This window comes from Camellia sinensis, chromosome 3 (genome assembly GCF_055761805.1).
Source record: "Camellia sinensis isolate YWXY chromosome 3, ASM5576180v1, whole genome shotgun sequence".
In the NCBI taxonomy this organism is placed as follows: domain Eukaryota; kingdom Viridiplantae; phylum Streptophyta; class Magnoliopsida; order Ericales; family Theaceae; genus Camellia; species Camellia sinensis.
This window is the reverse complement of record NC_138963.1, coordinates 119955090-119967922: the sequence shown is the minus strand read 5'-3', so window position 1 is coordinate 119967922 and position 12833 is coordinate 119955090.

Sequence of the window (12833 nt, the reverse complement as noted above, 5' to 3'; positions counted from 1 at the left end):
CGACTTATCAATGAAGGGAGATATTTCAATTGTTTTCGCATATTTCTTGTAATTCTTCCTTTACTTTCTCTCTGTTATTGTTATTTTGAAGAACGCTACTTGAACTACACTTTCATGTTTTTATGCATTATTGATGTGGAATATAATAATGATACTTAATGAAGTACATGTTCATATAACAAATAGTTGAAATACACGTTTAAGCTAGATGAACAAAAATATATATGTCTACATTTTGTTTGGTTATCATTGGTTTGTACCTGAAAAGAAGACAGTGAATGCAATCATTCAGAAAAGTGTAAGAAAAGGGAAAACAAAATTATGTGTTTGTTTAAATATTTATTTTGTTTCCTTTTTATTCATATTTCTCCCCACAACTATCCATTATGCAATGTTTACATTTTTTTTCCAGATTTTTTTTGTATAAAATTTTTACTAACCAGTAGCAACACAAGTGGTCCTCCAATCTCGTTCAATAATAAAATCCTATCAATTCTTATCTTTTTTTTCCTGTTTTCGTTGTCATTTTTATGGAAATCATCAAAACAAGTAAGAATAAAAAATTGTAAAATTATATTTTTCGAATAAATAAGTATGACACATTTACATCATCTGTACAAGTTTGATATACAAAAACTATAACAAAAACTATAAATAAAATTAACTATACACTCCACATCACACCGGCTAATGCCCTAACCTGCCCCCAGTTCCACAACCCCGACCGTGGACCTCCCTCCTCGGTCTCCTGCGGTAGACTCTCTGAATATCTGGCTCCCTCAATCGTAAATGCGTATCCTGTGGAGCCTGTGACTGTGACCCCCCATCTACTGCATGTGCTGCCCCTGATCCTGTCTATGGCGGAAGATCGGATACTACTGTGAGCTGTGAAACTCCATCATCTGGTGCAGCTATATCACGATCTGCAGCTGCAGCTCGATCTCTGCCTCTGCCCGCACCCCGACCTCTGCCGCGATGTCTGCCACGACCAAAACCTCGGCCTCTCCCGCGCGCTCTGGGAGGGGGCTCAATAAGGCCCTCAGCCTCAATGTGGGAGATGTCAGTGAGAACTGCATCTTGTGTACTCATGGTCGCGGTCGAACTGTCTGGTGGTGGTAACTGGGTGGGTGGGGTAACAACGTCATGCATGTATCGGGGGGGTGTCCAATCAGGGTCAGGCACATAAGGTATGCCAGTATGTTGCGTAAGATGTACGTCGAGGGAATCTGCAGATATGTATGGGGTAGTATGTGGTGGGGTGACTGATGTCGAAGGAGCTGATGTGGCACGCGCTGAAGTGGAAGGCGCTGACGTGGATGGCGCTGATGTGTCTGGAGCAGCTGCTGAAGTGTGTACACCGTAGTGGCCGAAATGCAAACAGTCTCCCCGATGGGCAAACTGGAATGCCTGGTACAATAACTAGCGGATCTCTGCAACGGCCTGCAAGGCATGCTGCCCATCACGTCTCAAATGGGCGTCCTCAGCCAAGTGAAACGACCTCTCAGCTCCAGTCACCTAAACAAACATTCAGACGTATTATTAGGCTACAGTTGACTGAAAGTAAATAAATTATGATTTTAATAATTATCTGACACATAATATGATACTCACCAATGCCTTAAGATAAGGGCCAACTCCCTGATATCCAGACTCAGACACGTGGCTCGGATTCCCGACTAGTAGGTGTGTATGTCGCCGATACCACAACATGTAAGGGTCGAAAGAGGGGATCACCTCATCGCTGTAGTCAGCCTGTACAATACTATCCCGGCGGGCATCCCATAACTGTATATGTCGCATATAAAACAGATGCCAGTCAGTGCCAGCTCGGCCACGCCTATCAGTGACGTGCAACTGCCACTCAGTGTCGAACCGATCCGGCACGGACTGCACCCGACCAAACTGTCGGAGGACACGATGGGGGAGATGCCACTCAACCATGTCAAAACAAATAAGTGGCACTCTCGCCATCCATATCTCCTGACCCAGTCGGCAGTAGTCGAGGAGCGTACCGAGGACCCCAGCGTAAAGGCTGCCAGATAAACTACAATGACGACAAATAAATTAAATTTTGCTCGTGAACTCAAAACATATACAATGAAGAAGACAACTAAAACGCAATGAAAAAATTTCATACCTCGCCCTCGATCATCCGGTCCAACTGGTCTCTATAAACTACCACTACGTGGGCCGAGACGACCTCGTGGCCCATGTCAACCCTCCACCGGCTACCTCGCGGTCCGGTAGGCAACTGCATGTCCCCCTCACCCATAGGCAGCTCACCAAGACCAACCAGTTGCCGCCTAGACGGGGCAATGCGAATCAATCTCTCCCATGCCTAAATCTGCAATACTTTGAACACAATTACAATACTGACATATGGCATACAATATGAATTGACATGTAATAAAATTGTTACTAACCTATAGCAACACAAGTGGTCCTCCAATCTCCCTCGTACCCACCTGAGCTGCTCGACATAGCATCCTATACAACCATGTCAAAGCCGCGCTACCCCAGCTGTACTGCCCAATCTCCTCAATGTCTCTCAGCAATGGCAAGTACATCAGCTTGACCAGGTTCTGTGACTTATCAGGGAGAAGTACCCCCCCAATAAGCCACAGAATATATGCTCGGGTATGCTGCTGTACCAACTCATCTGGAGCATGATCTGGAAGATGAGCAAAGTGCTCGCCCAGCCACCTCACCCTCACTCTACCTGCCTGTAAATCTGCTGGTGTAGGTGCTACTCCCAATAGCTCAGCACATAGGGCTATCCATTGCTCCGTCGCGACAGATGGGTCAACTCCAGTAACTTCTCGGCCATCAATCCGAAGACCATATAGGACGGATACGTCCTGCAACGTGACGGTGGCCTTCCCGATCGGGAAATGGAATGTATGAGTCTCTGTGCGTCACCTCTCGACGAGAGCAGTGATGAGTGCGTGGTCCAGTCGAATATGCCCGATACGATACACACCATAGAATCCCGCACGTAATAGATACTGCAAGACTCTATGGTCCAACGGGTGCTCCCACAATCCAGAATCTACCCGACGGTATGTCAACACGGTGCGTGCCTCATCCTGCACAACAGAATGACCAATTTAAATAATAACATTATCACGAAATATACAACAGAATGCAATGTATTTTAATTGTAGGCGTAAAGTCCAACAAACGTTATTGCATACTAGACGGTCCCACATACTGTCAGCCCGATGTGCCTGTCTGAACAGTGGAACCTCCTCAGGTACATGTGCCATGAAGCCTGTACAACTGAAATATTAGATCATCCATATCAAAATCTCATTTAATCATAACATAATAACAGAGAAAACTGTAATTATTGATTTTGTACTTAACGATGTAAAATACAATGAAGTAAATGTTATGGGTTCGAGAAAAGACAAATTTATGTGCCACTTACACGGAAGCAATTCGAAATTAATGATTACATTTATGTCATATTTGACAAAACTTAAATATTGATTTTGTAATGCTAAAAGTTTGAATAAATTATAAATTTTGCAAAATACATATAAAATTTTGTAATTGTGAACAATGACTGCAGCATTCCAATTTTTAAAATTTTAATTTATAATAGGTTAAATTTTTTTAAAATTTGTAAATTTTTTAAATTATAAAATGTGAACAATGATTGCAGCATTCGATATTTAATTTATTCAAAAATGAAATTTTAAAATGGTAGAAGAGCTACATGATTAAGTATAGAATCATGTAATACACATTTTCAATCAAGTACACGGTGAAAAACTAGTACACATTTTCAATAAATTATACAAGTTTGAATAAATTATACATATTTTCAATTTTGCATTACACATTTTTGAATCAAGTACACATTTTGTAATACACATTTTAAATGTACGACCTCGTTTACAAATACGGAATTTAAAAATACATAATTAAATGATCTATTACAAATGAAGAATTTCAAAATGATATATTACAACATGTAAGTATTACATAGTCTTCATCGACCAAGTCGCGCCGGACATGTTCGCCTGTCATGACCTGTCTGGTGGCACTCACTGCAACGAGCTGTCAAACGCCTGTCTGATATATCCATCTCATTCGGAATACGAGCCATAGATGTACGACCCCGTTTTACTTCTCGCAGATGAACTTCATTAGGCAATAAGGTCCACTGCGGATCATCCCAATAATCTTGATGAGGTATTGGATTGAATTTAGTTTCCCAAACCCTCATGTATACAGGAAGCCTATATATTGGATCAACATACTGGAATGGATTGTCACCGCATTCAGACATTACAACGAGCATATGAGAACATGGATAGTGTCTTATCTCATATTTCCCACAACTACACGTGGGTTGATTCATCCGCACAATCTGTCTATTGCGACCTCGTCCACGGCGAAAAGATGTTTGCACCTCAAATACACGGCGGGGCCTATAAGACAATATTGATACAAACTAATCAAGTTCATGTTTTTAGGTGTAATTAACTTAACAACATAATAATAACAATTTTTTCACATTACAAACTAACCTGTCATACGATATCAACTTGAAAGTATTTCCCCTTGCGATACCCTCCTCCATAGTTCTTTGCATCTCTCTAGGGTATTGGAACTCATTGCGTACATCTGTTTCAGCTTAGGCTCCCATCTCGTCAAATTATTTGACGAGTCGTTGAAATGTAAATTCAACCATAGCTGAAATAGGTAAGTTCCTTGCACCTTTCAAGACGCTGTTGAAGCACTCTGCATCATTACTGGCCAATACCCCCCAACGATATCCACCGTCATATGCAAGGGCCCAGTCCTCAGAATTCATCTTGTGGACCCAATTGATGGCTTCTTGGTTAATTGCCTGTATCTGATCTAAGTAACCATTACACTTTCGTCGTTGATCAGCACTCCCTGCTTTCCACAGAAGTTGTTTGAGCTCCTTATTTCTGAAATGTGTGTTAAAGTTACTGCAAACATGTCGAAGGCAGTGCCAATGATATCCAACAAATTGGAGCGACGGATTCAGCCAATGCCGCCTCACAGCAGCTAAAATACTCTCAACTCGATCAGATATCAAAGTCACTCCCTGTCGGTCCATGACAATATGTTCCTTGATATTTTGAATGAAGAACGACCAAGACTCCAAACTGTCCCTGTCGACAACAGCGAATGCAAGCGGTAATATTTTGCCATTGGCAGTGACAATCGTTGCTACAAGTAATACACCAGTGTATTTACCATATAAGAATGTACCATCTCTAGTTATAACAGGCCTACAATATCTAAAGCCATCGATGACGGGTTTGAAAGACCAGAAAACAAAGTGGAAGACGGGCATAATGGTTGTATGCCCGATATATCTGTGCTTCCATGTCACGATGGTGCCAGGATTCGATGTCTGTAATGCATGCATAAATTTAGGCAACTGCCTATATGATTCATCCCAATCACCGAATACCATTTTAATTGCCTTTGCCCTTGCATGCCACGCCTTCTTGTATGATATACTATAGTTCATGGTCTTTTTTATATCTTCGATGACATTCTTAATCGGAATATCAGGTTCATTCTGCATACGACAATCAAATATGAGTTGGATTATCTGGATGTGAACATTATAAACAAACAAATATGTATATATATGTAAACATTTATTTTTTATACTAACCGAAACTTGTCCCAAAATATGAGAAGCAATGTAACTGGAGCTAATATTAGTGTGGTCCCTATTCATTCGTGGGTATAAACAATGGTGAGGACCCCTGTACTGCTTTATTTCAAAAAGACCATGTTTCCTACTAAGAGTTGCACGCAACCACCAACTGCAGTCGTGCTTGCAAGCAGACACCCAAAGGTCTCGCTTGGAGGTTACGACCTTATACTCTCGATTATTTGTTGCATGGTACAATTTCACAGCATGTAGAAGTTGCTTCTTATCAACAAAAACCATTCCTCTGTCCAACTCGGGATTTTCAGCGCTCCAGATCCGGTTACGGGGAACGACATCATGGGTACTAATGTCAAAATCACCACCCATGTGAATGTTGTCATAGAAAGGGATTTTAACTCTAGGTGGAATGGGGGCATTTTCAGGGTCAACGGGAGCCTCGGCATCATATTCTTCATCATCATCATCATCTGATCCGCCTAATAAATTATCTTCATCACACATGTCATTGTCATCATCGTTTAGGGCGACATCAGGACCGTACATGTCACTGTCAGCAAACTGCACCTCGTTCACTGTTTCAGCCATATTACCAACAACTTCAATCGGAGTGGTATGATGGCTGCACGTGGGCACATCTTCTGTGTTACTGTCAAATTCATACCCATATCCACCACGTGAACTTGATTCTACACCATGGCCCTGAAATGACTGTTGTGTGTAGCCCAGTGGATAACATTGATCTGATTCATACATAGGAGACTGAAACACTGTTCTGTCAATCCCATGCGTCAGCAATGTAGTGAACGGATGAGAATCCATTTGTATCATGTTCGGGACATTGTGTACAATCTCTTTATCAATGTAGACTTCCAAACAATTTGGTGCTTGAAAAGTTGCACCGATACTTAATACGGTGTTCAACACCTCATCGTCATTGATTGGTAATATCTTGTATTTGCTGTGTGCTTGCCACTGGCGATAAGGATATCTACATTTGAAGGTCAATCGGACACTTTCCCCGTAACTTGCCACCTTTGACGTAAACATCTCCTCCAAATTGCTAAGCGTGGTGCCAATTTGCACCGCATATATCCCTTTCGGCTCAGCATCATATGATACGTCTTCATCGGGATCTCGAATTATGTTTCCCCCCCAGTAGAAAATAATTGGAACAGTGTCCATATACTTGCTTCAATTAAGACAAAAAATATTAAAATAGCAACAGTATACTTATATCTCCTTGTACTTGTAAAAGAATTATATGAATTTTAACTCATTCAAGTACAATTACTTGTGACGCAAAAACTGTATTTAAGTAATCATGAATTATAATCCAACAATCATTATTCATTTTTTAATTAAGATATGAGTTAAAATAATGATAATGCTTTAGATTTTTTAGCTTTTTAAGAAAAACATCTTACAATACATACAAAATTAACATCATGCTCTTCTGTTATGCTTTTTACATTACTTATTATGATTAAGATCATGCTCTTGTGCACATTAAATGTAATTCAGCTAAGTTTTAGGTCTAAAAAAAATCAGGGCATTTCCCTAAATAAGCCAAAATAGTAAATCAATTCCCAAACTAAGCCTAGTTTGGAAAGAATTCTCAAAACAGGCTAAATTGCGGTTGTGAACCACGATTTCAACACATATACGCCTGTCTCGCGTGGGTTCAAACCACGCCAACCCTTTTTTTTTTTTTTTCACTCACTCTATACTTTATATATTCATTATGTAATTTTTTTATCAAAAAAAAGTAAAACATTTTTTTGGTTAACTAAAATTTTTTTCTATAAAACACAATTTTTTTCAAAATGTCAACATAATTGTTTAAAAGGTATTCAATGTATTTGGTTTGAGTTTTTTGGATTTAGTTGTTTGAAAATTGAGTTTTGTGATTTTCGTATTTTTTTGTTTTTTAATTGTATTCAACATAATTGTATTTTATGTTGTTTTTTAAAAAGTATTCAACATAATTGTTTTTTAAAAAGTATTCAACATAATTGTATTTTTAATATTTTTTCAGAAAAATATTAATTTTTTCAGCAAAATGTACTAAAAAAATGTACGCTTTTAAAAAATTGTAGTACATTTTAATATATATTTTTTGAGTACGTAAGTCTTTTTTTTTTTTTTGGATAAAATCGTGGTTTATCACAGCGAGTTCAGAAGAAAATTTTGTTTTGGATAAAATCGTGGTTTATAACAGCGAGTTCAGAAGAAAATTTTTTTTGGATAAAATCTTGGTTTATAACCACGATTTAGGGAAATGACCCCTAAAAATCTTTTATTAATTTTGGATTAATTTTGTATAAATTATAAAAAAATGATTATAAATTATAAAGTAACAATATTTGTAATCATTAAATAAATATAATTGATGTAAGTTGATTTAGGTAATTGATAAATTATAAATCTAAGTAATTTACATAAACTTATAAGTGTAAGTTGTTAATCTTGTTACTTTGAGTGTAGGTAAACTTATGAATGTAGGAAAATCCAACAATCTTATGAGGTAGATAAACTTATGAGTGTAGGTAAACCTAACTTTACATCAAAGTAACAATATTTCTAATTTACCTAAATTTCACATCATGACATAAAGTATGAGTGTAGGTTGTGACTTTATATAAATTATAAAGTGTTGGTAAACTTGATTTATACATAAAGAAAACTTATTTATACATATTCGTGACCACACTTGTAAGTAAAATATGTAAAAATGTGTTTTCAAAACACATATTGAACAAAAATTCAAAACCAGCACTCACTCTTCTTTGTCACAGACACTGACACTCACTCTCTCTATCTCTCGCTCTGACACACACACCCACAACACTTACACTCACATGAAACATATATAATTTTTAATATATATAAATTTTATTTTATAAAATTTAGAACAATTAATTTTTTTTAATTTAATTTTTCTTTTGAAATAAATTATTTTTCCAATTATTTTTATTTTTTTTTCAATGAATTTTTTTTTTCAAAGGTGGGGGAATGACTGTCATAAATATAAACCTCAGGGGTGTCAGCGTAATTTACCAAAAACAAAAAATTACATTTTCAGAATTAAAGTAAAAAAATAATCATTTTATATAGTTGATTATTATTTGCTATTATCAATTATTATTATATATATATATTTAATATTGGTCTGAATTTTACAAAATAAAATTTATATATATTAAAAATTATATATGTTTGATGTGAGTGTTGTGGGTGTGTGTGTTAGGGAGAGGGATAGAGAGAGTGTTTGTGAGTGTCTGTGACAAACAAGAATGAGTGCTAGTTTTGAATTCTTTGTTGAATTTTTACATTTTGATTAGAAGTGATTATTATCCATGGGTCAACAGTAAAACCGTGGTTTGCAACCACATTTTCTGAATATAGAAAGAATTACTTAACAAAAGCATGGTTATGTATAAATCAAATTTCCTTAATCAGATTTACTTTAAAAAAATAATTACTTCAAAATTTATGTATAAATAAAATTTCCTTAAAAACGTGATTTGTAACCTAGACAGATATATCAATAATTTTGAATATGAAGACATTACGAAGATTCTTCTTTTATTTTTCTGTTCATATAATTTTATAGTATAATTTGTATCAAGTATTGTATTTATTTTTTCTGTTCATATAATTTTGTAACAAGTCATACAAAAATCTTAAATCATAGTGTAACTTTTTTCTATGAAATTATTATTTTTTTCATTGAGTTCAAATAACTCGATTGATTTTGTATGACTTGTTCTTAATTTTTATTTCAAACATTGTTCACGCCATTTTTTATAACTGGTGGTCCAATTAGTGAGATTTATGGACAATTAAAGAGAAGTTAATTTTATTTGCTCAAGCTTCTGCCAATAGGGACCTTAATGACAAAGTTATTTGGTAGGTTATTTCCTATGACATTATTCCCTAACTTAGGGAAATAACCTCATCCGAAATAACGTAGGAAATAACTTAGGGAAATAACGTACAAAATAACATAAATAAAAAATTAATGAGCTCTCATAATTTTAAGCAATATAAAAAACATAACAAAAAAATTATCGACCTGAATCGAGTCAAACTTGAGTTTCATTAATATTAAAGAGCTCTCATTATGTGTTAAAAATTATGTATGCTCCTTTCATATCTCAAGTTGAACTCTCAGTATGTGTCATGTTTATAGGTATTAATTGAGATTTGTCGGATCTACGCGGAAGGGACGTTTGGTGCGGATTGTAAGATTAGTCGATAAATACGTAAACTAATTCAGACATCCGACTATCATAAAAAGTTAAAACTTAATTGAATAAACATAATACGGGCGCATAGAGAATAAGTCAATTGGATAATTCAAATGGGTAAAAATTATCGAGAATGACTCATTTTATAAATTAAATATTTTAATTTTTTCAAACATAATTCCTAAACAAATTTTTTTTTTTTTTTTTTTTTTATATCAAATGTTTTCATAATAGCATTTTCCATGACGACTTGAAAGGCCTCTTTTGGCAAAGAGGTAAAAAGTAATTTTTTGACTTCTAATTTTTTGTGGATCAAATTATTCGACCTCTAATGTTTATATCAATTTTTTTTGTGGCTCACTTCTAAAAAGTCATTTATTTATATCAAATTTATAAAAGGGAATGTCATGAAATTTAAGGAGGAAAAACTCGAAAATGAAATTCAACCCTAAATGGGGCATGAAATTCAAGTAAACTATACTTTTTATATTTAACCACGATTAGATTTGAATTTAGTGCATAAATTTAGTCAAACCAATTTTTCTTATCGTAGGGGCATGTGGCATCAATGGCATATTTTAAAGTTTTCTTTCTTAAAAAAAAAATTTAGTGTACTACTTAAAGGGTCACCCATACAAAATATTAACAATCACAATCACTCTTTAAAAAAATTTAACAAGAAAACGAAAGAAGGCCTACACCGACATGAAATTCAATTATCTGACTTTTCTATTTTGCCATATCCGTATCTCCAAAATATATATATATATATATATATTTGTTCCTGGCCAAAATGACGAGAAAACTTCCATAGCGATCTTATCACAAATTTTGTTCCTTACTTTTCAATTTCTTGTTCTTACTTAAAAAATTGAAATTTAGAAAAAAAATATTTTTGTTACTCTATTAATTTTAAGTTATTACTACTCCACGTCACCTAATTAATAATAATTTTTACAGCCAAATTAATGTTTCTCTTTCTTATGTAATTAATTAACAGCATTAAAATTCAACAAATTATCTATAATTAAACAAATTCAACAAATTCAACAAATTATCTATAGCAAAAGATTTCACATTCAACAGATTATCTATAATTAAAATTCAACAAATTATCTATAATTAAACACATTCAACAAATTTTCTATAATTAAAATTCAACACATTCAACATTCACATTCAACAAATTATCTATAGTTAAAATTTCACAAATATAAACCCTAACCCTAATTTATTATTTTTGATTTCACAACATTTTATTCACAAACATAAACCCTAACCCCACATTCATGAACCATAACCCTAATTTATTCACATTTTATTCACAAATATAAACCCTAACCCTAACCCCACATTCATGAACCCTAACCCTAATTTATTCACATTTTCACAAATACAAATATATTCACAAATATGTAAAGTAGATGATAGAATCCATACCAACGAGAGAGAGACGGTACTGAAGTAGAGGGAGCTCGACAGAGAGAGAGAGCAGGGAGCACAGTGACAGAGAGAGGAGTAAGAGCGAGAGAGAGACAGCAGAGGGAGAGGGAGACAGCAGAGAGGAGTAAGCGTGAATGCAAAGCACGGGGCTGGGAGGAGATTATATACAAGTTTTAAAATTGTGGTTGTGAACCACGAGTTCACTTAATGGCAAAAAATTTGGGCAAAAATCGCGGTTATAAAAAGCGAGTTCAGAACAAAAAAGTTTTGCTAAAATCGTGGTTTGGAAAAGCGAGTTCGAATAAAATCGTGGTTACAAATAGCGAGTTCAAAACAAAATTTTTTTTCAACAAAAGCGGGGTTGTGAACAGCGAATTCAGAACATAATTTTTTTCGATGAACTCGTGGTTTGTAACAGCGAGTTCAAAGGAAAGAAAAGTTAATTAAAATCGCGTTTTATAACCACGATTTATTAATCGAAAGCGCTTTTTGTAACCACGAATTTAAGATTTCCCAACTTTCACCCGGGACAGGCGAAAAAATGTTGAAATCGCGATTATGAACCGCGAGTTAGCTTATTCTGGGAATTCTTTGAAAACTAGGCTTAGTTTGGGAATTGATTTACTATTTTAGCTTATTTAGGGAAATGGCCCCAATTTGACATGACAAATAACAAACTGTTTCGCGTGGAAACATAACTATGGTGATGAGAAGGGTCGGGCATTAGATGATGTAAAAGGATTGTTTGGTGTGATTTATCTAAGTTGTTTATAATTTCAGGTATTTTAGTAGTTTTGTGTCAGATTATTTTGTATAATTTCTTCTTAAAATTTATTAGGTAAAAATAATTTAAATAAGTTGAAAAAAAATATTAATTACCTAAAATTAGGAAAGAGTGTTTTTGACTTTTACTTTCTGCTTATCAACTTTTAATTTATAATAACATTCACCAAATAGGCCAAAAGCCTATTGTCATTGAAATTTGTGGTGGAAGTTTTTTGTGTAAAATGGAATTGTAGACCAATACCAGTTTTAACAGTCTTGCTATAAATGGAAGAGCTTAAAATTTTCTGGTATTATTTGCATCAAAAATAAATTTTTCGTTGATTATGACTAGATTTAAATTTTCTATTATTTCTTATTGTTATTATTATTATTATTATTATTATTATTATGTAGGAAAATTTTGGAGGTTAAAGAGAAGTTAAAACAAGTTTTGAAGATTTAAGGGATAAAAGACACATGGCACTGTAAGAAAAAAGATGAAAGATTTAGGAAGTTAAAAGTAGTTATTTAGGTGGCTATTAATGAAAGTTTTTTTCCTTCATTTTTTCTATAAATTGTCATTAATGGCTCTATTATAAGGATCATTGACAAATCAATACATGACTTGATTTTCATTCCTTTTCTATCCTAGGAATAGATCTAATCTACATAAGAGTAGTATAAACTTAGATAGGAATAGTATT